Here is a 27,653-nt window from a genome sequence, read left to right on the forward strand (position 1 = left end):
GAAATTAAAATTTTAATATGGAATCACTATTTTTTTATTCAAGTTTTTTCTTAAATTTTACAATAATATTTACCCTTTTACCCTTTTTCTTATTCCTCATTCACGTTTTTTTATTCATTTTTTATTTTTTTTTAAATTTTTTGTTTTTTTAACTATTTTTATTTTTTATCAGTTTTATTTTTAATAATTTTTTTATTATTTATTTATTATCTTAGATGGTAAGAGTTATTATTTGTAAAAAATTAAATAATATAAAGTATGGATCAAAATATATATATATATATATATATATATATAATATATGTTAAGCGGCAGTAGTTTTTCCACCTCGACGTTTTATTTTGTTTTGTTTTATTTTATTGATTTTTGTTTTTAAATTAGTTTTTTTTATAATTTTAATTCTTTTTAAATTTTTTTATTATATATTTCTAATCTTTTATTTATTTTTTAATAGTAAATTTTCGCACACACTTTCTTCTTAGTCCCATCATATTATTTCCCTTTATACCATTTTTTTTTATATTTTCTTAAAAATATTTTCTCGACAAAAATGTCATGCTTTTATTTTTGTAATATGAGATTGGATCTTTTGTCCCTAATTTTCTCTGTCCTCCTATTTAATTCGTCGTCTCAAGCCCACTACTAACGACCTTTGGTCGTCGCCCCGACCATAATTATACCCTAGGGGAAGGTGAATCCGGGGGTCACTATCAGGACGGTCGACGTTGAAATTTGGCCGAATTTAAACAGGGACTCAGATTGTCGACGAAGGAAAGTTTACTCAAATCCGGCCAAATTTCAGGGTTGATTGTGTCGATGGCGACCGCATTCACCTTCTCCTAAGATATAGTTTTAATCGGGGCGGCGGTCGAAAGCCACCGGTGGTGCCGCCCCCAATGGGCTAGGACAATGAGTGGAACACGAGGATAGGTAATATTGGGATAGAGGATTCGATATCTTATAATCTTTGTTGTCCTTATTGTTTTTTTTAATAGTAGATTTTAGGAGTTATTATTTATAAAAAATTTAAAAGTTAAATATGAATAAAAATAAAAAAAATGATTAAAAAAATAATAAATAAAATTTATTTTAAAAAATAAAATTAAGGAAGTAAATAAAATTGAAAAAAAATAAAACTAAAGAAAGTAAGTAAAGTTGGAAAAAATAAAATAACTTGTTATTTTTAGGAAAGGGGTAAAAAGGTCATTCAACAGGGGAAAAAGAGGGAGTGTGCTGTTAGAGAGGGTGGAAAAACAATTTACCTTACTATTATGTTAAAGTTTTCCTTTATTAAAATTTATAGATGTGTGACATCTAAAATAATCTGTCATATCATATGATATGGTATGGTTAGTATTGGTGCATGACGCTACTCTATCATTAATGTTAAAATTATCTTTTATTAAAATTAATCGCTACTCTACCATTTATACTCTACTATTAATATTAAAATTGTCTTTTATTAAAATTAGTCTATGTTGTGGTAACGGATTGGTCATATTTGTAAAAAAAAATAATCCTAATTAATTTCATTGTAAAGTTTAAAAAAACTCAAAAATGGGAGGTCATTTGTTATAAATAGATGATCAATCATGCGTATTGATCTATTTAATTATGTAAATAATTTTACATAATAATTAATTTAATAAACTTAAATAAAATTAAAATGCTTGATTATTTTAATTATACAAAATGTAAAAGATAATATATGATTTTATATTATAATTACAGTTTATTATATATCGATGCTCTCTCTCTCTCTCTCTCTCTCTCTCTATATATATATATATATATATATATATATATATATATATATATATATATATATATTAACTAATAAAAAATGAATAGTTATATATTTTAAAACCTGACCACCTAATTAATAACATTGAATAACATTAAAATTCGATTTGCAAAAAATAAATATTTATATATTTTAAAAATCTGACCACCTATTTAGATCAGTTTAAAATCATAATGTACTTACACGTCGAATTCTGTAAAAAAACAAATAAGATATCATTTTTTATAAAAATATACTTATAAGACCATATCATCCCCTCTTATACATGTCCAAAATATAAGAGTGTAATCGAGCCGAGCTGAGTCGAACTCTTGAATATTTGAGTTTGACTCGTTTATAATCGAGTCAAACTCGAAATTTATTTAACGAATATATTCATGGCTCACGAGGTTATTCGTGTTTTTATTGAGCCTAAACGAGCTTAATAAATATAAATTATAAATTTAAATATTCATTAAAAACTAAATTGTATATTTTAAAAAATTATAATATTATGGTTAAAATTTATAATTTATTCTAATAAATAAATTTAATATATTTATCTATGTTTTTCATAAATAGAGTGTAAAATCTATAAATTTAATATCAAAATTATTATTATTTTTATTTAAAAGTTGATTTATGAGCTTAACGAACATGTTCACGAGCTAATAAGCCGAATATTGTGAAGCATGAGCTTGGTTTGTTTATCTTAACGAGCCTCATTAAACGAGCTCAAACGAGCTTTTATCGAATTGAGCTTCGAATAGGTCACGAGCGGCTTGACTCATTTACACCCCTACCAAAACACTATAGTACAAATGCATGCACGTATAAACAAAAATACATAACTAGGGGATGAGAATCTCCGCTGTTGTCATCAAATCATGCGTTTAGATGGATGATATTACAGACGAGATAACAACAGCAGATCTTGATGTGGTGACAACAAAAGCTTTGCAGTTGCCCCGGTTCACTCAGTCATCTTGCCTGTAACAAATTTTTTACCTCACTAGAGGTAAGGAGGATGAAGATCAACACCACCCATAATACAATAAAAATCACAATCATTTTCATTATGAGGATGAGGGAGAAGAAAAAAAGTTTCTATAGAGTTTGAAGTGTATGTTGAACTACATGATATCTTATAGATTAAGTTTAAGACAATATGATTCAGAATCTGATCCATTAAAATACACTTTTAAAATTATTATTAACAATATCCAAATAAAATTATCTTTCTATATTATTAATTAATTAAATTTACCATTAAGTTAAAAGATAAATTTGGATTTCGATATTAATATTATTATTTATTTTTCTTCTTTTCCACCTGTTTCTAACGATGAATTCAGTGCTTTATGCACATTAATTACTATTTCAAGAAAAAGTGATAAGTTTTACTTATTTTTCTTACATTTATGTATATATTTAAAAATTAGTTTATCCTATAGGATAAATTCGACGCTGCCCTTAGCGGCACTACCCTCACCTCTCACATGCAAGTGGATGGGATCCATCTATATGTCTGTGGGTTCCACCCCTTTTGTGAGGGGTGAGGGCAGTGCCCTTAAAGGCAGAATCCAATTAACCCCATTATAGGTCGAGTGGACCCTAATTTATAGCCGACCCTAATTAAGATATCAGGTAATCAAAGAAGTATGTGTCAGGACTGCACTTTAATATTGAAGGTAGGATAAAATTAGAAATTAATAAATGGATAGATTTGATGGGATTAATAAATTAGCTTTTTATAATTTAACCATCATAATGGATCAAAAAGCAGATCCAAACAAAAATTAATCTCTAAAATTTTGCCTATAAATAAATCGTCCACTCACTTGAAAATTTATCCTCGGCAGTTCAAAATGAAAACGGCTTTCTTTGTGCTGCTGATGCCTGATGATCATCTTCCTCTTCCTTGCCTCTAATGAGGAATCTTTTACAGATCATGCCACCGAAGCTGTGCTTTCTCGTTAGAAGCAAGGAGGACGAAGTAGATGATTAACGAGGTAAAGAATCGTTTACAGATCATGCAACCGAGGCTGTGCTGCCGTCTGAGGAAGATTCGCTGCTTCACCACGATCTATTATGTCTTGGTGATCACAGTTCTTCTTTCTGTATGTTCTAATTAATATTGGAATTTTTCTTTAGTAGTTAGTGTTGGTGATAAGACGAGGGCATGGGCTGAAGCCCTCGCCAAAATCTGCCGGACAAGGAGGAGCTATGGGGTTGCGGTGGGGCTGACTGCTCTCCGCCCTCACCGAGCGACGGAGTCCCAACCATGAGCCGACTGCTGCCTGCCGAGACTGCCGATGAGCGTCCAACCTGCGAACTGCGAAGGGTGGGAAGGGGCGCAGTGGGGGCAGATTCTGGTGCGGCAAGAAATCGAGGCAGTCAGGCAGAAGATGTTCTTCTCGTTCTTATTGCGGCTTCCATGGGCGCCGCATCCCACGAAGAAGCTCTCCTCCATCAACCTCCCCAGCCATCCCGGCATTGCTGCCGCCGCCGATCCGCACTCGCCTCCTCTTCTCCGCATCTCATCGACATCACGCAGCTTTGATGCACGACGGAGCAGAGACTGAATCAATGGCGATATGGATCTGGCGATCAATGAATGTGACCGGGTACTAGACTTATCAATGTGATACGGTTAAGTTAAGTTATAATTACTATATTTTTTAGATCAAATTTCTTGCCATCAGTCAAATAAAAATTTAATAATATTTATATCAACTAATTTTGATATTGATTAAAGAAATCTCGCTAAAGATGTCAGTTACTCATCCTAACTAGTTAAATTTCACATATACTAATTTCAGTAATATATATGATCATTTCAACAATAATTATAAAATAGTGTCCTTCACTTGTGTTTGTCATGTGATACGGTTAACTTCAAATGTCACTCATTTCCAAATATAAATTGATCGTCTGTTGATACAGAACATTGGCTAGCAAGATGTTTTACCTCAACGGCATGTACTCAACAGTCTTCATCGTTGCTCTAATTAAACTCGCTGCACCACTTCTTATTTGTTAAAATAATATAATTTTTTATTGTAAATATATCATTAAAGTTATGCGTAGTGTATATATTAAATCATTCATATCAAATTTTCTATCACTATATCTAAAATTTAGAATAAATAATTCACTTTATTCAATTTAAATAATCATTTTTCATTATACACTACATCAACTATCCTAAAATTTTTATTATTTTTAATTTTTTTATTATTTTTTTCATCAACTATCCTAAAGTTACAATTGAGGGAATCAGTCATGAAAAGATTGAGAACTTATCCAGAGAAAAAGAAACAGGTTTAGGTCTAGTTAGCAATAATGATTTAGCTATTAGAAATTAAACAAATGCAAAAGAAATGAAGAGCTAGTCTGCGGTGGCAATTGTTGTCGCCTGTTTTGGATAGAAGATCAGGGTGCAATAATTAAAGAAGAGTGACCTAAAGAGAAATGAATTGATATTTCAACAAACATGTGAGTTTCTTAAGCGGGAGCCATTACTGCTATCACCATTCAAGGAAGCTCTACATGCCTGTAAATCATCATGGAAATTACTATACTCGTATGTCATCTCTCTCAAGTACTATGTACTGCCATCATGCCTACAAATCATCACGGCATTGGAGCTGCCTGCCTGTTAAAAATTCCTCGTCGTTCATGTAAGTGTGAACATCATAAATTAAACAATTAGACTGAAATAATAATTGTTCAAATCATCATGTAAAGTGCACTGTCTTACCAAAAACAGACGCCTCCTTCGTATTTTTTTTTGAGGAATATATATAAACCTCATTTTTAACAAAGTCAATATCGACGCTGATACAGTTGTCCGAACAAGCATTTTGAATCTGTAAGTTTTGGTTTAGCCTTCCACAAAATCTTCTAAGAATGTTATTGCTAACTCCAGTAATCACATTCATCTGGATCTTACGACTTTCAAACTGGCAGACATCAAAAAGAGGAGGCTGAATCATGAGTAATTAAATCACCAAGGTCCACAGTAAAAGAGATAAAAGAGAATTACCAGAATTGACCGGATCAAATCATTAAATCAAATCAAATTAGTTTTATGATTATTCTAATAATTCTATTATAATTATTAGAATAATTCTCAGAATAATTTTTAGAATTATTCTGTTATTTATTAATTGGTTAATTGACCGAGTACTTGTTTAAATCCTATATATTGTATTGTCTTGAGGGTAAATATCAACAAAACAATAAGATTAATTATTACTCTCCTATTTTATCTTCGTTCTATTCTTCTTTTCACATGGTATTAGAGCCATGATCCTTCGTTCCTTCTCTTTCTCTTAATTCTCCCTCACAAATCCTCTTCCCTTCCTTTTTCTGCCGCCGCCCAAGACAAAAGAGGAGTTTCTTTTTTTTTTTGAAATCGCAAAACAAGACGACAAAAGGGCTTCTCCTTTTGTGCTACCGCCGCTGTCCACCGACCGCCGACCAAACTTTGACGTCGACAACAAGTGGTTACTCCAACCAAGGCTTCTATTTCTTCCAAGGGGAGTTTCTCCAGGCGAAAGGCCCCCTTTCCGGCGATTCAGTCTCTCTACAAGATAAGTTATTTTACTTTAGATGTCAAATACTCAACACTATTAAGGAGGCCAAAAACAAAATTCAGTCCGATGTCAAATTTGTCGCATCATTGGCCATACTGGAAATTTATGCCCTAAAAGATTTGATTACTCTCGGGTAAAATGTCAAATTTGTCACATTATTGGTCATCCTGGAAATCTATGCCCTCAAAGATTTGCCTCAAATTTCATTGGTGGTTCTACAGTCTCAAGACAACCGTCTATTTCACAAGCATATCCTAAAGCTCTCTCATCTGTGCCTACTTGCGGTAAACCCCAGAGTTTTCATCTACTGATTGGTATATTGACACTGGAGCAACTCATCATGTCACATCGGATTATAATATCCTTACAGACGTACTGTCATATTATAGCTCAGATACGGTTCAAGTAGGCGATGGCTCAGGTTTGCAAATTGCTAATCTTGGAAACACATATATTCATTTATCTAATCGAACTTTTCACATGCGTAATATCTTTCATGTTCCATCTATCACTAAAAATTTACTTTCTACCCATCAGTTTTGTCTTGATAACAATGTCATTTTTGAGTTTCATTATAATCATTATCTTATAAAAGATAAAGGAACAAATGCTATTGTGTTTCATGGGAGAATCAAAAGTGGCCTCTACTATCTTCAAAGTTCTTCAATCAAAGCTTTTGTTGGTGAACACACAAATAAACCAGCTTGGCATGCTCGACTTGGTCACCCTTCTCTTCATATTGTCCAGTCAATCATCAATAGGTATGGTTTACCTACTTCCATTACCTCCTCTCCATCTCATTCATGTAGGGCCTGCATGGAATCTAAAAGTCATAAGCTACCTTTCTATTCATCCGATTATGTTTATAATTTCCCACTTGAATTAATTCATTCTGATGTTTGGGGTCCTGCACCTGTTTTATCTAACCAAGGTTTCTAATATTATGTTACCTTTATTGATCAATTTAGTAAATATACTTGGCTCTATCCTATGAAAAGAAAATCTGATTTATTGGATATATTCTGTAAATTTCAAAATCAAGTTGAACGATATTTTAATCGTAAAATACTTTCTTTTCATTCTGATTGGGCAGGTGAATATCAAGCTCTCCATCGTCATCTAGTCTCTTGTGGAATTGTTCATCGAGTCTCTTGTCCTCACACTCCGGAACAAAATGGCTCTGCTGAGAGAAAACATAGACACATAGTCGAAACTGCCTTAGCTCTTCTTCATCATGCATCAGTTCCACGTAAATTTTGGGATGAAGCTGTTACCACTGCTGTATATCTCATAAATCGACTCCCTACTCCAGTGCTCAATCATAAATGTCCTTTTGAAGCACTTTATAATCAAACTCCTAATTATACTTTCCTTCGAATTTTTGGTTGCGCATGTTATCCATGGTTACGCCCCTACTCTAAACACAAACTTGACTCTCGTTCACTACAATGTGTTTTCCTTGGTTATAGCAATTTCCACCATGGTTATCGTTGCTTACATATACCAACAGGTCGAATTTATATTTTACGACATGTTACTTTTGATGAGACTCTATTCCCTTTTTCAGTATCTTCTTCGATCTCTCCTCCAGATACAGGTGACACCTTCTTAATACCACCTAATATTGTCATAAATGATGACATCCTAGGTCTTGCTCCGCTCTCTAATAACTCCCCTATACCATCAGAATCACCTCAGGATGCTGCTCCAATCTTGGAAGCCTCGCCGGTCGAAGATAATATGCTCTCTAGTTTTGAATCCTCGGATAATGCAAGTCCGTCATCTACATCACCATGTCAGGCTACTTCCTCATCACCATCAACAAGTGATTCAGATGATAATGTTCCTCGTCGCATACTTCCCATTAGTGACATTTATGAACGTTGCCCACCAAATGCGACTCGATATCCTCTTCCACGGGCTCTAGTGGTTTCTTCAAAATCTATTGAACCAACTTGTTTTTCGCAAGCAAACAAGGATCCAAATTGGCGTAGTGCAATGACTACATAATTTGATGCACTTCTTCGCAATGGAACATGGAGTCTAGTTCCACGCACTTCTTCAATGAATGTTGTGGGCTCTAAATGGATATTTCGTCTTAAGTATTGAGCTGATGGCTCTCTTGAACGATACAAAGCTCGACTTGTAGCCAAAGGTTTTAGTCAGCAACCAGGTATTGACTTCAATGACACTTTTAGTCCAGTCATCAAGATTACATATGTCAGACTATTATTATCGATAGTTGTTAGTTCTAATTGGCCTGTACGCCAATTGGACATCTCAAATGCGTTTCTCCATGGTCATCTTGAGGAAACTGTATTTATGGAGCAACCACCTGGGTTCATTCATCCACAATTTCCATCTCATGTTTGCCAACTTAAGAAATCTTTATATGGTCTTCGACAAGCTCCTCGTGCATGGTTTCATCGACTATCCAATTGGTTACAATCTCAAGGATTTTCTGGATTAAAGACTGACTCGTCTCTATTTCACAAATATAATGATGGATCTATGATATTTTTTCTTATTTATGTGGATGACATCCTGATAACCGGTAATGATCACAAGGGCATCATAACTTTATTAAGTCTTCTCAATCAAGAATTTCCTACCCGAGATTTGGGCATTGCTCGTTTTTTTCTTGGTATTGAGCTTATTCCACATGATGATGGCTATCTTCTCTCTCAGAGCAAATACATTACTAGACTTCTTCAAAGAGCCAAAATGGATGGAGCACGTCCGGTCTCTACACCAATTGCTATAAACAACTCTCTATCTGCATCCTCTCCTGCTCTGTCTAATCCACAGATTTATCGAAATATTGTTGGAGCCTTACAATATGTCACTATCACACACCCTGATATTACTTTTGTAGTAAATCGTGGTTGTCAATTCATGCATGCTCCAACTGAACAAAATTGGGATAATGTAAAAAGAATACTTCGCTATCTCAAAGGTACTATTGTACATGGTCTTCTTTTATATCGTCAATCGTCTCGAGATTTACATGCCTATAGTGATGTGGATTGGGCAAGTTCTCCTGAAGATAGACGCTCTACTAGTGGATATGCGACTAGTACCCTTAAATCTCCGATATTAGATTGTTTGTGTCTAACAAATAGATCATGCAAGAGAGGTATTTAGAAAAGATATTATTAAACATCTGATTCAACATTTGCTTTATGAATGGTTCAGCAAATATCATGTAATTGAAAGTGTTGATCTTAAATCCCGAAGGTATTTCCATAGTTATTAACACACAAAAGAAGAATTGATAGAAAAATAACAACATCGTGTGAGATGATAGCTGGATATGTATATAAAAATATATATATGTAGCAAAAGTTTGCTGTTCTTACGTATTACTCAAATTGCTGGATGTGACAAGCACAGGATGTTCGTGCCCATCAGGCTTGATCTAGACCTTAAGGAAAAAATGTATGTTATCAATAGATAGATGGATAGAGCAAACCTTGAATATTTTTTTTTTTAAAAAAATGCATTAGATCATTAGATGTGTATGTGCATGCGACAAGATTAACAAGCAACAAACATATACCTGGAGAGGAATGTCATGCTTGGATTCCGTCAAGTATGGCAAGTGTTCAGGATCCTGCAACATATTGCATATTAGTTGTGACCACAGTTTTGTCGTATATTAAAAATAGTGCACGTTGCAGACTTGTGAAAATGACAATTTGAGAAAAAATGGTAGGTTGTTGTCCTCCCTTTCATATTTATGGTGTGTTAGGGAAATGAACTTGGAACTCGTGGAGAACCCCAGTTCCCTATTTATGGTATGTCAGGAAAAATGATAGGTCACTACCCTCCACTTTTTCTGTCCTCACTCGTAGAAATGTGCAGGAAACTGAAGAAGGAAAAGTTACAATTGAGGGAAGCATCTACGAGAAAAGATTGAGAACTTATCCAGAGAAAAATAAATAGGTTTAGGTCTAGTTAGCAATAATGGCTTTGCTGTTGGAGATCAAACACATGCAAAAGAAATGAAGAGCTAGTCTGCGGTGGCAATTATGGTCGCCTGTTTTGGATAGAAAATCAGGGTGCAATAATTAATGAAGAGTGACCTAAAGAGAAATGAATTGATATTTCAACAAACATGTGAGTTTCTTGAGCAGGAGCCATTACTTCTATCACCATTCAAGGAAGCTCTACATGCCTGTAAATCATCATGACAGTTACTATACTCGTATGTCATCTCTCTCTAGTACTATGCACTACATCATGCCTGTAAATCATCACGATATTGAAGCACTGCTTGCCTGTTAAAAGTTCCTCATCGTTCATGTAATTGGAAACATCATAAGTTGAACATAAGTTGTTCAAATCATCACGACATTGGAGCACCCTCTTTCCTCAAACCACAGTCAAAGCAATCAAAAATTATTTTCCCCAGTCGTGGCTCAACGCCCAATTTCACCAAATATTGACCTATCTCTGTAAGGTCAAAGACCTCACCTTTCCGTGTGACAGCGCCTAAATGTATTATATTCTGAATTGCTATCTCAACTGCCCTAGGGCACGGAGCATCAACAAACTCAAAGTCATCAACATTCTTAATACCCAAAGCAAGGATTCGCAAAACAGCAACACCAAGGAAGACTTTCCGGATTTCAGGTTCCTAATGCATTTTCATTGCATGAAAATCGGACTCTGAATAGAGTCTGTAACACTTGCCAGGTTCTGTTCGACCTGCTCGGCCTGCTCGTTGGTTAGCAAAACTTTGACTGACTGGACTGACCTTAAGCACATTAGTCCCGCTCTAGGTTCAAACCTGCTCTCTTTAACCATTCCAGAATCAACAACGTATTTAATACCTTTGATAGTAAGAGATGTCTCGGGCAGAAAATAACTTTTCTCTTGCCAGGATAAACCTGAAAAACTTTTCTTTGCTCTTCAACAGAAAGTTTTCCATGCATAGGCATTACCAAAGCAGTAGGATCGCTAAAGATTTCGCAAGCCCATTCTACTTCAATCTGAGAAGTCAAAAATGCTAGGATGGCACCATCTTCTTCTATCTTGTGAATATAACTTTTACCATTTTCAGGACATCCAAGACATATGACGCACATTTTCCAGAAGGGACCTTTATATTAGTAGAACCATAAGGGCTAGCAGATACATCAGCTACATATTTGATTTCCACAGGAAAATTTCTTCCCATGACATAATAGGTGTTGCAACCAAACAAATAATCTGAGAATTTGGTTGCATCAGCTGTCGCAGACATTATTATAACATGCAATTCTGGTCTTTTAAGCAGCTTCTTTTTAATCAATGCTAGAAGAAGATCAGTGTTCAAACTTCTTTCATGAGCTTCATCTATAATAATGCATGAAACGCCCTCCCAACTTGTACCATTCATAAAGTGCTGAAGGAGACAGTGGGCTGTCATAAATATTATGCCTGATTTAAATTCTGGAAAGGGTGAATCACTGGAATAAGAAAGCACAAAGCTGTTAGGATAACACCCATTGGCTTCCTCTCTAACCCTTTGTGCCAATGTGTTCGCAGCAATTTTGCAAGGCTGTGTACACACAACAGCTTTGCGAGTAGCAAATCCCGAATCAGCAAGATACTGTGCCAATTGAGTACTCTTTCCTGAGCCAGACTCTCCAATCAAGACTATGACCTCTTAAAAGAAAAGAAAAAACAACATGCACTGACAAAGAAGTCCTTGATTCAAAAGATACTATATTGCAAAGAGGACCTCGAAAAGTATAACTGTAACAGAAATCCTAGAAGTCGCAAGAACATAATGGGCAATAGCTAAAATAAGAGTCTAGCGTATTCATTGAACAATTACAAAACTAAAAGTTAGCACTAGTTGTGCAAGATAAGAACAAAATCGTCACCCAAGTTAGCAACTCAATTGATCATGTTGTGCATGTAGAATACAGCTAAATAACTTACTCCATGACAATTGACAAGGGCCCTATTGGATCAATGGACAACAATGCCTCCAGTTAACTTCAATGAGCATAAAAGAAAATAAATTTATCTACAAACACACACACTAGCTAGAAAAGGTCTAAACAAAAGGCAATTGGCAATTGAAAGTCTGAAAGAACTTGGATGAATCATCCTTTCAAATTTAAAGTGAATCAACCAGTCAAATCTTCCCCTTCTTTTGGCAATATCTTGATCGACATCAGTTGTTCCACTTGCCAGTTGATCAACAATCTGTTCATTCATCAGCACTAATAATTATATTCCCCTATTCCAGATGCTTACCCAGCTGGCACAATGTTAGGAAACTTTCAGTGTTAGAAAACCAAAGGTTGTGAACTTCATGATTATCCTCTCAATGGTGTCTTTTTGGTGTCATCTCTCTGCTAGCTACTGATGCATTGAAAATATTCATACAATACAGCTATCTGACGGCACTATCTCCGAATCTCAGGCGTGGTAATCAATTGTATAACATCCAACATCAACAATTCCAGAGGCCTAGTTTGACTTTTTTTCGGATGAGTGCTATGGGGGTTCAAAAGGCTGCGAAATAATGTTGTAGATAGGAGCATTTTGAATATTTGCTATGCATATTATGGCTGGACAACTGCTGCACTCAGTTACAAACTCCTGAACCTACTCAATCCAATCGGACCTCAGGTTTGCATTAATAGAGTGAGGTCCGATTGTACATCTTTTTATATTAAATGAAAAGAATATTAAAAATTAATATATAAAAAATGGCAAGCTAAAAGAATTACCTTATTGGAAAAAATATAGGAAAGAATTTCCCTTCTACATCCATAGACGGGTTACCCATCCTCTGACCGTCGGTACTCTCTCATCGTCAATCGATGAATTTGATTCTCCAAGATAAAAAATTTCAACTTGTTCATCCCAATTATTCATCTCTTTATGCAAATCAAAGTGAATATCCTCTACTTGCTCTCCAAGTTTAACAAGAAGGCATCTCATGGCAGCCCTGAACTCCCGTAGTTGATCTCTCAAGTGCTTTCTCTCGCTCCTCAGTTCATTAAACCTCAGAAGAGTAGTATGACGAGCTGAAATATTATTAATCTTCATTGAGAGCTCGCTGATCTTCTGCTCTGAGAATTGCACTCCTATATAATAAAGAAGTCCTCTAATGTGACCACAAAAAAGAGCCTTCAAAAGAATCTCCTCCTCGGATTTATCATATGGAGCGTCGAAGGCGACTTCAATGAGAGGGGTGAGAAGGTGGGAGCCATAAAGGCGGCGGCCCCATAAGAAGAGAATGGCATAAAGGGCGTCGCCTTAGATGTTGAAGAAGAGACGCCCAAAAACAGGGCCTGAGGAGTATATGTAGTGAAAGACCGTGCAAGACGGAATGGAAGAGATGAGCTTAAGGACGTCGAAGAAACACATGTCCTCAGGTACACCGTGAGCCGAGCAATAAAGAACGACGACGAAGGGCGGCCACAGTGGATAATCCACCATTTGATGATGTTGGTGGTGGAAGTTGGTGAACCTAGAGGGAGGGAGAGGAGTGAGGTAGGTTGCTTCTAATTATCGTATAAATAATATATGGTCATGCCTATAAGGGTTTAGTGAATTGCCAATGTTGTCAAACTAGACATTGTTCATTGTATTTTATTTATTTATATATTTATTTATTTTTGTAGTTTTGATGAAAGCTTTAGCAGACCTGTGAAAATGACAATTTGAGGGAAAATGGCAGGTTGTTGCCCTCCCTTTCATACTTATGGTGTGTCAGGGAAATGAACTTGGAGCTCGTAGAGAACCCCAGTTCCCTACTTATGGTATGCCAGAAAAAAATAGCAGGTCGCTGCCCACTTTTTCTGTCCTCAGTCGTAGAAATGTGCAGGAAACTGAAGAAGGGAAAGTTACAATTGAGGGAAGGAGCCACGAGAAAAGATTGAGAACTTATCCAAAGAAAAAGAAACAGGTTTAGGTCTAGTTAGCAATAATGGTTTAGCTGTTGGAGATCAAACACATGCAAAAGAAATGAAGAGCTTGTCTACGGTGCCAATTGTGGTCGCCTATTTTGGATAGAAGATCGTGGTGCAATAATTAAAGAAGAGTGACCTAAAGAGAAAATGAATTGCTATTTCAACCAACATGTGAGTTTCTTGAGCAAGAGCCATTACTGCTATCACCATTCAAGGAAGCTCTACATGCCTGTAAATCATCATGGCAGTTACTATACTCGTATGTCATCTCTCTCAAGTACTATGCACTATCCTCATACCTGCAAATCATCATGGCATTGGAGCACTGCCTGACTGTAAAGAGTTCCTCGTCGTTCATGTAAGTGGGAACATCATAAGTTGAACAATTAGACTGAAATAATAGTTGTTCAAATCATCATGTAAATTACACTGTCTGTTATAATCCAGTGTCACATGCATCCAGTGGGAACATCACGTTCTAGTTTCACCCATGCAATTGATGAAATGTTTATATCCTCATGGGGTTGCATCTCAGCTACGAGAGGTTCTATAGAGTTATGGTTGACATTATCCACATTAGCTAAACTTTGATCCCTAGTTTCTGTTTTTTCAAGATTTAAACAATTATATCTAACTAGTGAAGTAACTAAATTTGCATTCGACATCGATTATTTGCTTGTTCAGCAAGATTAGCCTCTCAGGTGTCTGATATTTCAAACTTGAATGTAACTGTCACTTCTCTAATTTGATAACACATCGACTTTGTTAAACCATCGCCAAAGACAAGACAGACATGTTACAGATAACTTGTCTTCGACCCGAAATATAAAATTATAGAAAGAGCCAGGCCGGACGGGTGGGTCATAGGATGAATTATTTTACACAACATGCACCGACAAAGAAGTCCATGATTCTAAAGATACTATATTGTAAAGAGGACGTCGGAAAGCATAAATGTACCAGAAATCCTAGAGGTCGCAAGAACATAATGGGCAATAGCTAAAATAAGAGTCTAGCGCATTCATTGAACAATTAGAAAACCAAAAGTAAGCACTAGTTGTGCAAGATAAGAATAAAATTGTCACCCAAGCTAACAACTCAATTGATCATGTTGTGCATGCAAAAGACGGCTGAATAACTTACTCCATGACAATTGACAATGCCTCCAGTTAACTTCAATTAGCATAAAAGAAAACAAGTTTATCTACAAACACACACACTAGCTAGAAAAGGTCTAAACAAAAGGCAATTGGCAACTGAAAGTTTGAAAGAATTAGGATGAATCATCCTTTCAAATTTAAAGTGAATCAGCCAGTCAAATCTTCCCATAATTTTGGTAATATCTTGATCAACATCAGCTCTTCCACTTGCCAGTAGATCAACAATCTGTTCATTCATCAACACTAATAATTATATTCCCCTATTCCAGATGCTTACCCAGCTGGCACAATGTTAGGAAACTTTCAGTGTTAGAAAACCAAAGGTTGTGAACTTCATGATTATCCTCTCAATGGTGTCTTTTTGGTGGCATCCCTCTGCTAGCTACTGATGCATTGAAAATATTCATACAATACAACTATCCGGCAACACTATCTCCCTATCTCAGAGGTGTGATAATCAATTATATAGCATCCAACATCAACAATTTCAGAGGCCTGCTGTGACTTTTTTCGGAAGACAGCTATGGGGGTTCAAAGGGCTGGGAAAGAATGTTGTAGACAGGAGCATTTTGAATATTTGCTATGCATATTATGCCTGGACAACTGGCACACACAGCTACAAACCCATGAACCTACTCAATCCAATCGAACCTCAGGTTTGCATTTACAGAGTGAGGTCCGATTATACATCTTTTTATATATTAAATCAAAAGAATATTAAAAAGTAATATATAAAAAATGGCAAGCTAAAAGAATTATTTGATTTGAAAAAATATAGGAAAGAATTTCCCATCTTCATCCATAAATGGGTAACCCATCCTCTAACCGTCGGCACTCTCTCATCGTCAATCGATGAATTTGATTCTAGTCAAACTCATCTCGAAGAAAAAAAATTTCAACTTGATCATCCCAATTGTTCATCTCTTTATGAAAATCAAAGTGAATGTCCTCTACTAGCTCCCCAAGTTTAACAAGAAGGTATCTCAAGGCAGCCCAAAACTCCCGTAGTTGATCTCTCAAGTGCTTTCTCTCGCTCCTCAATTCATTAAACCTCATAAGAGTAGTTTGATGAGCTGAAATATTATTGAACTTCATTGAGAGCTCGTTGATCTTCTGCTCCGAGAATTGCACTCCTATATAATAAAGAAGCCCTCTAATGTGACCGCAAAATAAAGCATTCAAAAGAATCTCCTCCTCGGATTTATCATATGGAGCATCGAAGGCGACTTCAATGAGAGGGGTGAGGAGGTGGGCACCTTCAAGGCTGCAGCCCATAAGAAGAGAATGACATCAAGGGCGTCGGCATAGATGTTGAAGAAGAGACGCCCAAAAATATGGCCTGAGGAGTATATGCAGTGAAAGACCATGCAAAAGGGAATTGAAGAGATGAGCTCATGGACGTCGGAGAAACACATGTCCTCACATACACTGTGAGTTGAGCAAAAGAGAATAACGACGAAGGGCGGCCATGGCGGATAATCCTCCATTTGATGATGTTGGTGGTGGAAGTCGGTGAACCTAGAGGGAGGCAGAGGAGTGAGGTAGGTTGCTTCTAAGTATCGTATAAATAATATATGGTCATGCCTACAAGGATTTAGTGAATTGCCAATGTTGTCAAACTAGACATCAATCATTGTATATATATATATATATATTTTTACAGTTTTGATGAAAGTTTCAGCAGACCTGTGAAAATGGCGATTTGTGGGAAAATGGCAGGTTGTTGCCCTCCCTTTCATACTTATGGTGTGTTAGGGAAATGAACTTGGAACTCGTGGAGAACCCCAGTTCCCTACTTATGGTATGCCAGGAAAAATGGCAGGTCGCTGCCCTCCACTTTTTATGTCCTCAGTCATATAAATGTGCAGGAAACTGAAGAAGGGAAACTTACAATTGAGGGATGCAGCCATGAGAAAAGATTGAGAACTTATCCAAAGAAAAAGAAACAGGTTTAGGTCTAGTTAGCAATAATGGTTTAGATGTTGAAGATCAAGCACATGTTAAAGAAATGAAGAGCTAGTCTGCGGTGGCAATTGTGGTTGCATGTTTTGGATAGAAGATCAGGGTGCAATAATTAGAGTGACCTAAAGAGAAATGAATTGATATTCCAACCAACATGTGAGTTTCTTGAGCATGAGCCATTACTGCTATCACCATTCAAGGAAGCTCTACATGCCTGTAAATCATGGCAGTTACTATCTCGTATGTCATCTTTCTCAAGTACTATGCACTGCCATCATGCCTGCTGTTAGAGTGTATACTAAAAGTCTAGCTTTTGGTATAAACATTTATCTAGAAATAAGAATCACATTGGTCAAATAACTACATTTATGATAAAAGTAGTTGTTCAATTAATTTATATTGTAGATAACATGGTGTGTGGTGTCACACACAGAAGATCATGTTATCAGTACCTTATAAATTATAAACAGTAGCTCACGACCAAAATGGAAAGGAACAAACCATTAGAAGGTCGTAGTGTAATTAGGTATCAGTTTATCTTGACTGTATAATTACACTAGTACACTTAGAGTGCATTGAGTAGGACCATTTGAGGTCGTTTCTTTTATACTGATTTTATAAAGAAACAAAGACCTCGGTTATTATGGAAGTGTGTACTCTTAATCCTAATATAATAACAAGCACATATATTTGATATTGATTTCTTTAATTTATCAATGGGTGAGATTTAGTTCGATGAATCAATAAGCTCGATAAGTTGGGAAATGATATCACTTATAGTGTGTGTTGTTGATTATAGAAGGAAACTGTGTCCTAGTAATCTAGGTTGAGAATGTCCCCAAGAGGAGCTCATAAGGATTGTCATGTTAAACCCTGCAGGTGGACTTAGTCCGACATGACGATGAAGTTGAGTGGTACTACTCTTGGAGCTAGATATTAATTAAGTGAGTTGTCAGTAACTTACTTAATTAGTGGACATTTGTTATCTTAAACACAGGGAGACTAACACACTCATAATAAGAAGGAGCCCAAAATGTAATTTGGGATTGGTGCGGTAGTTCAATAATAGTTCTCTAGTGGAATGAATTATTATTGATAAAATTAAGTTGTGTGTTCGGGGCGAACACGGGATGCTTAATTTTATCGGGAGACCAAAACCAATTCCTCCTCTCGGTCCCTATCGTAGCCTCTAGTATATAGAGATTTATACCCACCGCATACCCACCTTCTTACCCATCCAATGGGGCCGGCCAAGCTAGCTTGGAACCCAAGCTAGGGCCGGCCAAGACCAAGTGGATGAGTTAAGTTGGTGGCCGGCCAAAGCTTGGGTCCCAAGCTTAGGTGGCCGGCCACTAGAATATTAAAAAGGATTTTTATTAAAATTATTTCTTATGTGGATATCATGTTTTAAAAGAGAGTTTAAAAATTAAAAATTTCCTTTTATAGCTTTCTACAAAAGATTAAGAGAAGAGATTAATCTCTTTCCTTATTTGTAGTTTAAAAGGATGGTTTTAATTTTTGGTAAAAACTTTCCTTATTTGTAAATCATCTATATGTTTAAAAGAGAGTTTAAAATTTGAAATCTTTCCTTATTTGTTGATTAAAGGAGGATTTTAAATTTTAAGAAAACTTTCCTTTTAAAACATGTTCATGATTTAAAAGAAAGTTTAAAATTAAATATTCTCTTTTATAAGTTTCTACAAGAGATTAAGAAAAGATTTGATATCTTTCCTTATTTGTAGATTAAAAGAGATTTTAATTTTAGAGATAACTTTCTTTTTATCCACATGTTTAAAAGAAAGATTTTAATTTATTAAATTTCCTTTTTATAAACCAATCATGAAGGGATAAAAATTATTGAGAAATTTTTATAAATTTCCGGAAGCAAATAAGGAAGTTTTAATTGATGTTTAAAATTTTATTTGCTTGGAAATTCTATGGTGTGGCCGGCCAAATAAATTGGAGAAGGAAAATTATTTTTGATTAAATAATTTTTTCCTTTTCATGGCAAAAGAATTAAGGAAGTTTTTATTAAATTTTCCTTATTTGCCAAGACCAAGGATTATAAAAGAGGGGGTAGAGGAGGCTTCAAAGCTAACGAATCCATTCTATTTTTCCCCTCTTTTCTTCTTTGTGGCCTGCCCTTTCTTCCTCTCTTCTCTTTTGGTGGCCGAACCATACATCTCTTGGAGCTCTTGTTGGTGGCCGGACCTAGGAAGGAGAAGAAGAAGAGGAGGAAGCCTCATCTTGAAGATCCCTTGGAGTATTGGTGGTGATCAAGTTCTTCTTCCTTGGAGGTGGTTCTTCTTGTGGCCGAACCTTGCTTGGAGAAGAAGAAGGTGCGTGGTGGTTCTCGTCTCGGAAGATCGTCGCCCACACGACGTCCGGGATAAGAAGAGGAATACGGTAGAAGATCAAGAGGTTTTTCTAAAAGGTATAACTAGTAATTTTTCTTTCCGCATCATACTAGTTATTTTTGGAAATAATACTAAATACAAGAGGCTTACGTTCTAGTGTTTCGAATATGGTTTTTCGAAGTTGTGTTCTTTTGTTTCTTTCTTTTCCTTGTGATTTGATTGTTCTCTTTGGTTAACCTAAAGTTATTTTAGGAAATTAAATATTAGCTTTCTATTAAAGGTTTTGTCTAGTCGGTGGTGGTTGCTCCCATATCCAAGAAGGCCATGTGCCTCGCCACGTCAGTACTGGGAACCTTTTATGGAAATTAATATTTAATGGAATTAATAACTTAAGGAGACTTGGGTCAAACGTGTTCTTCCGGAGATCCAAGTCAAAACCTAAAAGAACAAATAGATTAAGTTTTGGATCAAGCGTGTAAAGCGCAGCGATCCAATTTAATTTAAAAGAACACATGGTAGGTAGGAAAGGTTCGACCTTTGTACAAAATTTTACAGTGGAACCTATAGGTTTTCCGAGTAGCAACCAACAATTGGTATCGAGCTAGGGTTTTGCCTCTGTATTTAGTATTAGTTTAATTATGCACATGTCATACATAATTTAGGCGGGATAATAGTAGGATATGCTAACTTTGTGGATGCAGGATCCAACTATTATGGCTTATAGTTATTATGTGTGATTGGACCCTTGGACATGTCAAGGGCATTTTATTGTGTGTGCATGATTGTATTATAAAATACAGCAGAGTCGTATTTAGTTTTATTAGGATTTTATTTTGATCTAGATACATGTACATTCCTTTTATGGAATATAGGATCAAAATGTAAAATTCTATTTATGTCATGGATCGAATCTTGCAAAGCGTGGAACCTTCTATGGACCGGAGGCACAGCGGAACTAGGAGCAAGATGGATGCGAGACCCAGTGGCGGTGGCCAAATATGGCAGCAGCTTGGGATGACAACACACGGAAGACAACTAGAGATAAAAGCCATAATAGTTGAAAATTAGATTTTCTATTTATTGCTTTTATATTGTCTGTGCATGTTAGTTTACAAGTTTAGTAGGCTAGCATAGTTAAAATTCCTCATTAATAAATAACTAAGTGGGAGAGGATTTTAAGTAAATCCCATGGTCTCCATTACTGGTTTGTAAGTGATGCAAACAAGCTTGCGTTGGCTCGAGTGCCTTCCTCCATAACGGATGAGCTAGTTTGCAGATCACTAGAACAGACTTCCATTTTGGATGACTATAGGAAGTTAATTAAGAGCGTGTGATCTTCCCCAACGGAAGGGCATAATCTTATTAATGGACTTAGTGTCAAGTAATGGTATACACTTAGACACATCTAATAGTATCCTCCCCATCAGACTGCTATTATTTGTGTGACCAAATGAAACCAACTATTAATTTGTCATAAAACTAGGTTGACAAGATAATAAAATTAAAGGGTTAAAACCCCTCTTACAAATGATTGATTTTGTATACATCCACACTAACGTGGCATACAAAATTAACGGTGTTTGAGATAATTTTATTTGTCATAAAGTTACGTTGACAAGATAGTTAATGGGTAAAAACCCTCCTCTTACAAATGTTGATTTTGTATACGTCCACACTAACGTGGCATGCAAAATTCACGGTGTTTTGAGGTGTTGGTAAATTTAAATAGTATTGTTAGAGGAATCAATATTATTTTAAATTTAGAGTCTTGACCAAATATTTGATTAAAGATAGACTAACTATTAATTTTATTCGTCATAAAGTTAGGATGACGAGATAATAAAATTAAATGATAAAATTTCCTCTTTGAATTTGTATACGTCCACACTAACGTGGCATACAAAATTCATGGGATTTTTAAGGAGTTGGTCTTAACCAAATATTTTTGTGATTCATAGGATAATGATCAATCCCTAGCTGATATACTTAGTGGTCCCAATTATAATTGATTGGAAATAGGATTTGGACATTTAGGTAGACTGTCCTCTTAGAACTAAGAACAATATAGGTGTATTTTATTCATTAGTTGAAACATGTTTAGTGGAGAACACCGTCCACATGGGTACTACTGCAAAAGTAGTAGCTATTGCAGTGGGAGAGGTTTATTCTCTAATAGGAATAAAATTTGGATTATTAGTAATTGTCTTTACGTACTAAGTTTAGGAAGAACCTGATTTCAGTTTCTAAACTATTATAGAATAGATATTGTGTCTATTTTGATAACAAAGTTGTTATCAAGAAAAATAGTCAAGTTATCGATTCTAGTATGTTGGTTGACAATTTATAATCCAATAACTCCCACGATGTAATAAATGGAAATTATAACACATCTTCTAACTTTAAGAGGAAGCAACCTTCGGAGATGAACCAATTATATCTTTGGCATCTAAAGCTAGGTTATATTAACTTAAGTAGGATTCATTGGTAGCTGATGAACTTTTGAGTTCATTAGTAGTGGAAATCTTTCCAACCTACGAGTCTTACTTGGAAGGAAAAATAACCAAGAAGCTTTTAAGTCAAAGGGGTATGGAGCCAAAGATATGATGGAATTGGTTCATTCTGATTTGTGTGATCCTATGACTATCCAGGCAAGAGGTAGTATCGAATATTTCATCTATTTTATAGATAACTATTCAAGATACAAATACATTTATTTAATGTGCCGCAAGACTAAGTACTTTGATTAGTTCAAAGAGTACAAGGCTGATGCGGAGAAATGTTAAAGTAAAAGTATTAAGTCACTATGGTAAGATCGTAGTGGCAAGTACCTCTTAGGATAATTTGGGAGTCACTTATCAGAAGTCGGGACTCAATCCTAACTAACTGCACCTGGTACATCCCAACAGAATGGTGTAGTAGAAAGAAGGTATAAGGCTCTTATGGAATAATTAGATCGATGATGAGTTATTACCAAATTTGTTTTAAGGATATACACTAGAAACAGAAGTGAACATAATACCTTCTAAAGTCAGAACTCTCTACTCCCATAGAATTGCAGAATGGGCGTAAGCCTAGTCTGAAGTATATTCGGATTTGGGTGGTCTAGCACATAAGAGACACTGATAAGTTGGGCAGGAGTTCACTTGTTTGTGAGTTATCCTAGAGAAACAAAAGTAGGTTTATAGTCTTAAAAATCAGAAGGTCATTATCAATGACCGATTTTTAGAAAATGACTATATAATAAACCATGTGCCCATAAGAAAATTTGTTCTTAAGGAAATAATAGAAGACATGTCTAATCAAGTACCAACTGTACAAGATGAGATACCACAAGGAAACTGCAACACGTATCACAAATGATACACAATTGCAAAAAGTGCCTTGTCGTAGTGGGAGGGTTGATAAGCAACCTAAAAGGATTCATGTTTTGGGAGAGTTTTTGGACTTGATCCCTGGAGGGCATGAACCTGATCTCCGGACATATGACGAAGCACTCCAAGATAAAAATGCAACATCTTGGCAAAGAGTAATGAATAACAGAATTAGAATATATGTATTCTAATAAAATCTGGAAGCTTGTAGAAACACCAAATGGTGTAAAAAGCCTTTGGGTGTAAAAAAAAGTCTATAATAGGAAAAGAGGAATAGACAGGAAGGTAGAAACTTTCAAAAGCAAGGCTTGATGAAAAAGGAAACTTTTTCACTGGTAGCCATGTTTAAGTCTATCCAGATTCTTTTATCTATTTGGCAAGTGGATGTCAAGACAGCATTCCTTAATGGAAGTCTTGAAGATAGCATCCACATAAAGCAAACCAGAAAGGTTCATTACAAAGGGCTAAGAGCATCTTGTGAGAAAGCTCAATCAGTCTATGGACTGAGGCAAAGCTTCAAGGTCTTGGAACATCCAGTTTATCAAAGTAATCCAGACCTTTCGATTTATTGAGTAAACGGATAAGTCTTGTGTATACAAATGGTGTGATGGAAACGTGGTGGTGTTTCTTGTACTATACGTAGATAACAATTTTGGTAGTTGGAAACAATATCAAAATGTTGTCAGAAGTAAGGGTATGGTTGTCCAAATAATTCGATATAAAGGACTTGGGAGAATGTATATATTTTTGTGATCAAAGTAATAAGGAATCGCAAGAAATATATATAGATATATCCCGAGTTTAATATATCGAAAAAATCCTTACTCGTTTTTAGCATGCAAAACTCCTAGAAAGGTTTCTTACCTTTTAAGAATGGAGTGTTTTTATCTAAAGAGATGTCTTCGATGACATCAAAGGAGATTGAGGACATGTAGGTAGTTCTTTATGCTTCGGCAGTTAGACAACCTAATGTATGCTATGCACGAGATCAGAAATCTGTTTTGCCAAGGGCATAGTTAGCAGATATCAAAGTAACCCTAGACAAGGACATTGGACTGCAGTAAAGCATATAAGTACCTTAGAGGCACTAGAGATTATATGCTAGTTTACAAGGCAGTTATTTTGGTCCCTGTGGGTTGCATGGATTTTAACTTCCAATCGGATAGGGACAATATTAAGTCAACCTCGGGGTTTTGTGTTTACTTTAGGAGGTAAAGTCATAACTATGGAAGAGTGATAAGCATAGGTGTTTATCTGGACTCCACCATAAAAGCTTAGTATATGGCAAGCCTCTAAGGTAGCCATAAAAGCTGAATGACTCAATAACCTCAAGATAGATTTAGAGATGATTTCTGGTTTGTCCAAAGATTATTACAATTTATTGTAATAATGTTGGTGCAGTAACAAACTCGAAGAAACCATAAGTCTATAAGGCAAGTAAACACAATAGAGCGCAAGTACCACCCAATACGAGAAATCGTATAAACGAGGAAAAGTTGTTGCCGCCTAGATTGCATCAGATGATAACCTAAGGTCCTTAACAAGAGTTTGAAAGGCATGGGAATCAGATGTATGGCAGCAGATATGGCAGCTTAGTCTTTTAGTATAAGTGGGAGATTGTTAGAGTGTATACTAAAAGTCTAGCTTTTGGTATAAACATTTATCTAGAAATAAGAATCACATTGGTCAAATAACTACATTTATGATAAAAGTAGTTGTTCAATTAATTTATATTGTAGATAACATGGTGTGTGGTGTCACACACAGAAGATCATGTTATCAGTACCTTATAAATTATAAACAGTAGCTCACGACCAAAATGGAAAGGAACAAACCATTAGAAGGTCGTAGTGTAATTAGGTATCAGTTTATCTTGACTGTATAATTACACTAGTACACTTAGAGTGTATTGAGTAGGACCATTTGAGGTCGTTTCTTTTATACTGATTTTATAAAGAAACAAAGACCTCGGTTATTATGGAAGTGTGTACTCTTAATCCTAATATAATAACAAGCACATATATTTGATATTGATTTCTTTAATTTATCAATGGGTGAGATTTAGTTCGATGAATCAATAAGCTCGATAAGTTGGGAAATGATATCACTTATAGTGTGTGTTGTTGATTATAGAAGGAAACTGTGTCCTAGTAATCTAGGTTGAGAATGTCCCCAAGAGGAGCTCATAAGGATTGTCATGTTAAACCCTGCAGGTGGACTTAGTCCGACATGACGATGAAGTTGAGTGGTACTACTCTTGGAGCTAGATATTAATTAAGTGAGTTGTCAGTAACTGAATTAGTGGACATTTGTTATCTTAAACACAGGGAGACTAACACACTCATAATAAGAAGGAGCCCAAATGTAATTTGGGATTGGTGCGTAGTTCAATAATAGTTCTCTAGTGGAATGAATTATTATTGATAACATTAAGTTGTGTGTTCGGGGCGAACACGGGATGCTTAATTTTATCGGGAGACCAAAACCAATTCCTCCTCTCGGTCCCTATTGTAGCCTCTAGTATATAGAGATTTATACCCACCGCATACCCACCTTCTTACCCATCCAATGGGGCCAAGCTAGCTTGGAACCCAAGCTAGGGCCGCCAAGACCAAATGGATGAGTTAGGTGGTGGCCAAAGCTTGGGTCCCAAGCTTAGGTGGCGGCCACTAGAATATTAAAAAGGTTTTTATTAAAATTATTTCTTATGTGGATATCATGTTTTTAAAGAGAGTTTAAAATTAAAATTTCCTTTTATAGCTTTCTACAAAGATTAAGAGAAGAGATTAATCTCTTTCCTTATTTGTAGTTTAAAAGGATGGTTTTAATTTTTGGTAAAACTTTCCTTATTTGTAAATCATCTATATGTTTAAAAGAGAGTTTAAAATTTGAAATCTTTCCTTATTTGTTGATTAAAGGAGGATTTTAAATTTTAAGAAAACTTTCCTTTTAAAACATGTTCATGATTTAAAAGAAAGTTTAAAAATTAAATATTCTCTTTTATAAGTTTCTACAAGAGATTAAGAAAAGATTTGATATCTTTCCTTATTTGTAGATTAAAAGAGATTTTAATTTTTAGAGATAACTTTCTTTTTATCCACATGTTTAAAAGAAAGATTTTAATTTATTAAATTTCCTTTTTATAAACCAATCATGAAGGGATAAAAATTATTGAGAAATTTTTATAAATTTCCGGAAGCAAATAAGGAAGTTTTAATTGATGTTTAAAATTTTATTTGCTTGGAAATTCTATGGTGTGGCCGGCCAAATAAATTGGAGAAGGAAAATTATTTTTGATTAAATAAATTTTTCCTTTTCATGGCAAAAGAATTAAGGAAGTTTTTATTAAATTTTCCTTATTTGCCAAGACCAAGGATTATAAAAGAGGGGGTAGAGGAGGCTTCAAAGCTAACGAATCTATTCTATTTTTCTCCCCCTCTTTTCTTCTTCTTGTGGCCGGCCCTAGCCTTTCTCCCTTCTTCTCTTTTGGTGGCCGAACCATACATCTCTTGGAGCTCTTGTTGGTGGCCGGACCTAGGAAGGAGAAGAAGAAGAGGAGGAAGCCTCATCTTGAAGATCCCTTGGAGTATTGGTGGTGATCAATTTCTTCTTCCTTGGAGGTGGTTCTTCTTGTGGCCGAACCTTGCTTGGAGAAGAAGAAGGTGCGTGGTGGTTCTCGTCTCGGAAGATCGTCGCCCACACGACGTCCGGGATAAGAAGAGGAATACGGTAGAAGATCAAGAGGTTTTTTTCTAAAAGGTATAACTAGTAATTTTTCTTTCCGCATCATACTAGTTATTTTTGGAAATAATACTAAATACAAGAGGCTTACGTTCTAGTGTTTCGAATATGGTTTTTCGAAGTTGTGTTCTTTTGTTTCTTTCTTTTCCTTGTGATTTGATTGTTCTCTTTGGTTAACCTAAAGTTATTTTAGGAAATTAAATATTAGCTTTCTATTAAAGGTTTTGTCTAGTCGGTGGTGGTTGCTCCCATATCCAAGAAGGCCATGTGCCTCGCCACGTCAGTACTGGGAACCTTTTATGGAAATTAATATTTAATGGAATTAATAACTTAAGGAGACTTGGGTCAAACGTGTTAAGTTCCGCAGGAGATCCAAGTCAAAACCTAAAAGAACAAATAGATTAAGTTTTGGATCAAACGTGTAAAGTTCCGCAGGCGATCCAGAATTTAATTTAAAAGAACACATGGTAGCTAGGAAAAGGTTCAGACCTTTGTACAAAATTTTTGTACAGTGGAACCTATAGGTTTTCCGAGTAGCAACCAACACCTGCAAGTCATCACGGCATTGGAGCACTGCCTGCCTGTTAGAAGTTCCTCATCATTCATGTAAGTGGGAACATCATAAGTTAAACAATTAGACTGAAATAATAGTTGTTAATAGTTGTTCAAATCATCATGTAAATTGCACTGCCTAATATAATTGTTAGAGTGTATACTAAAAGCCTAGCTTTTGGTATAAATATTTATCTAGAAATAAGA

At 35.5% G+C, this 27,653-nt stretch overlaps 1 pseudogene; it reads right to left on the bottom strand.

Annotated features, from left to right (window-relative positions):
- The window catches only part of LOC122048127, a 61,968-nt pseudogene that overhangs the window by 29,440 nt on the left and 4,875 nt on the right, over positions 1–27,653 (bottom strand).

Source organism: Zingiber officinale, chromosome 2B (assembly GCF_018446385.1).
Source record: "Zingiber officinale cultivar Zhangliang chromosome 2B, Zo_v1.1, whole genome shotgun sequence".
In the NCBI taxonomy this organism is placed as follows: Eukaryota; Viridiplantae; Streptophyta; class Magnoliopsida; order Zingiberales; family Zingiberaceae; genus Zingiber; species Zingiber officinale.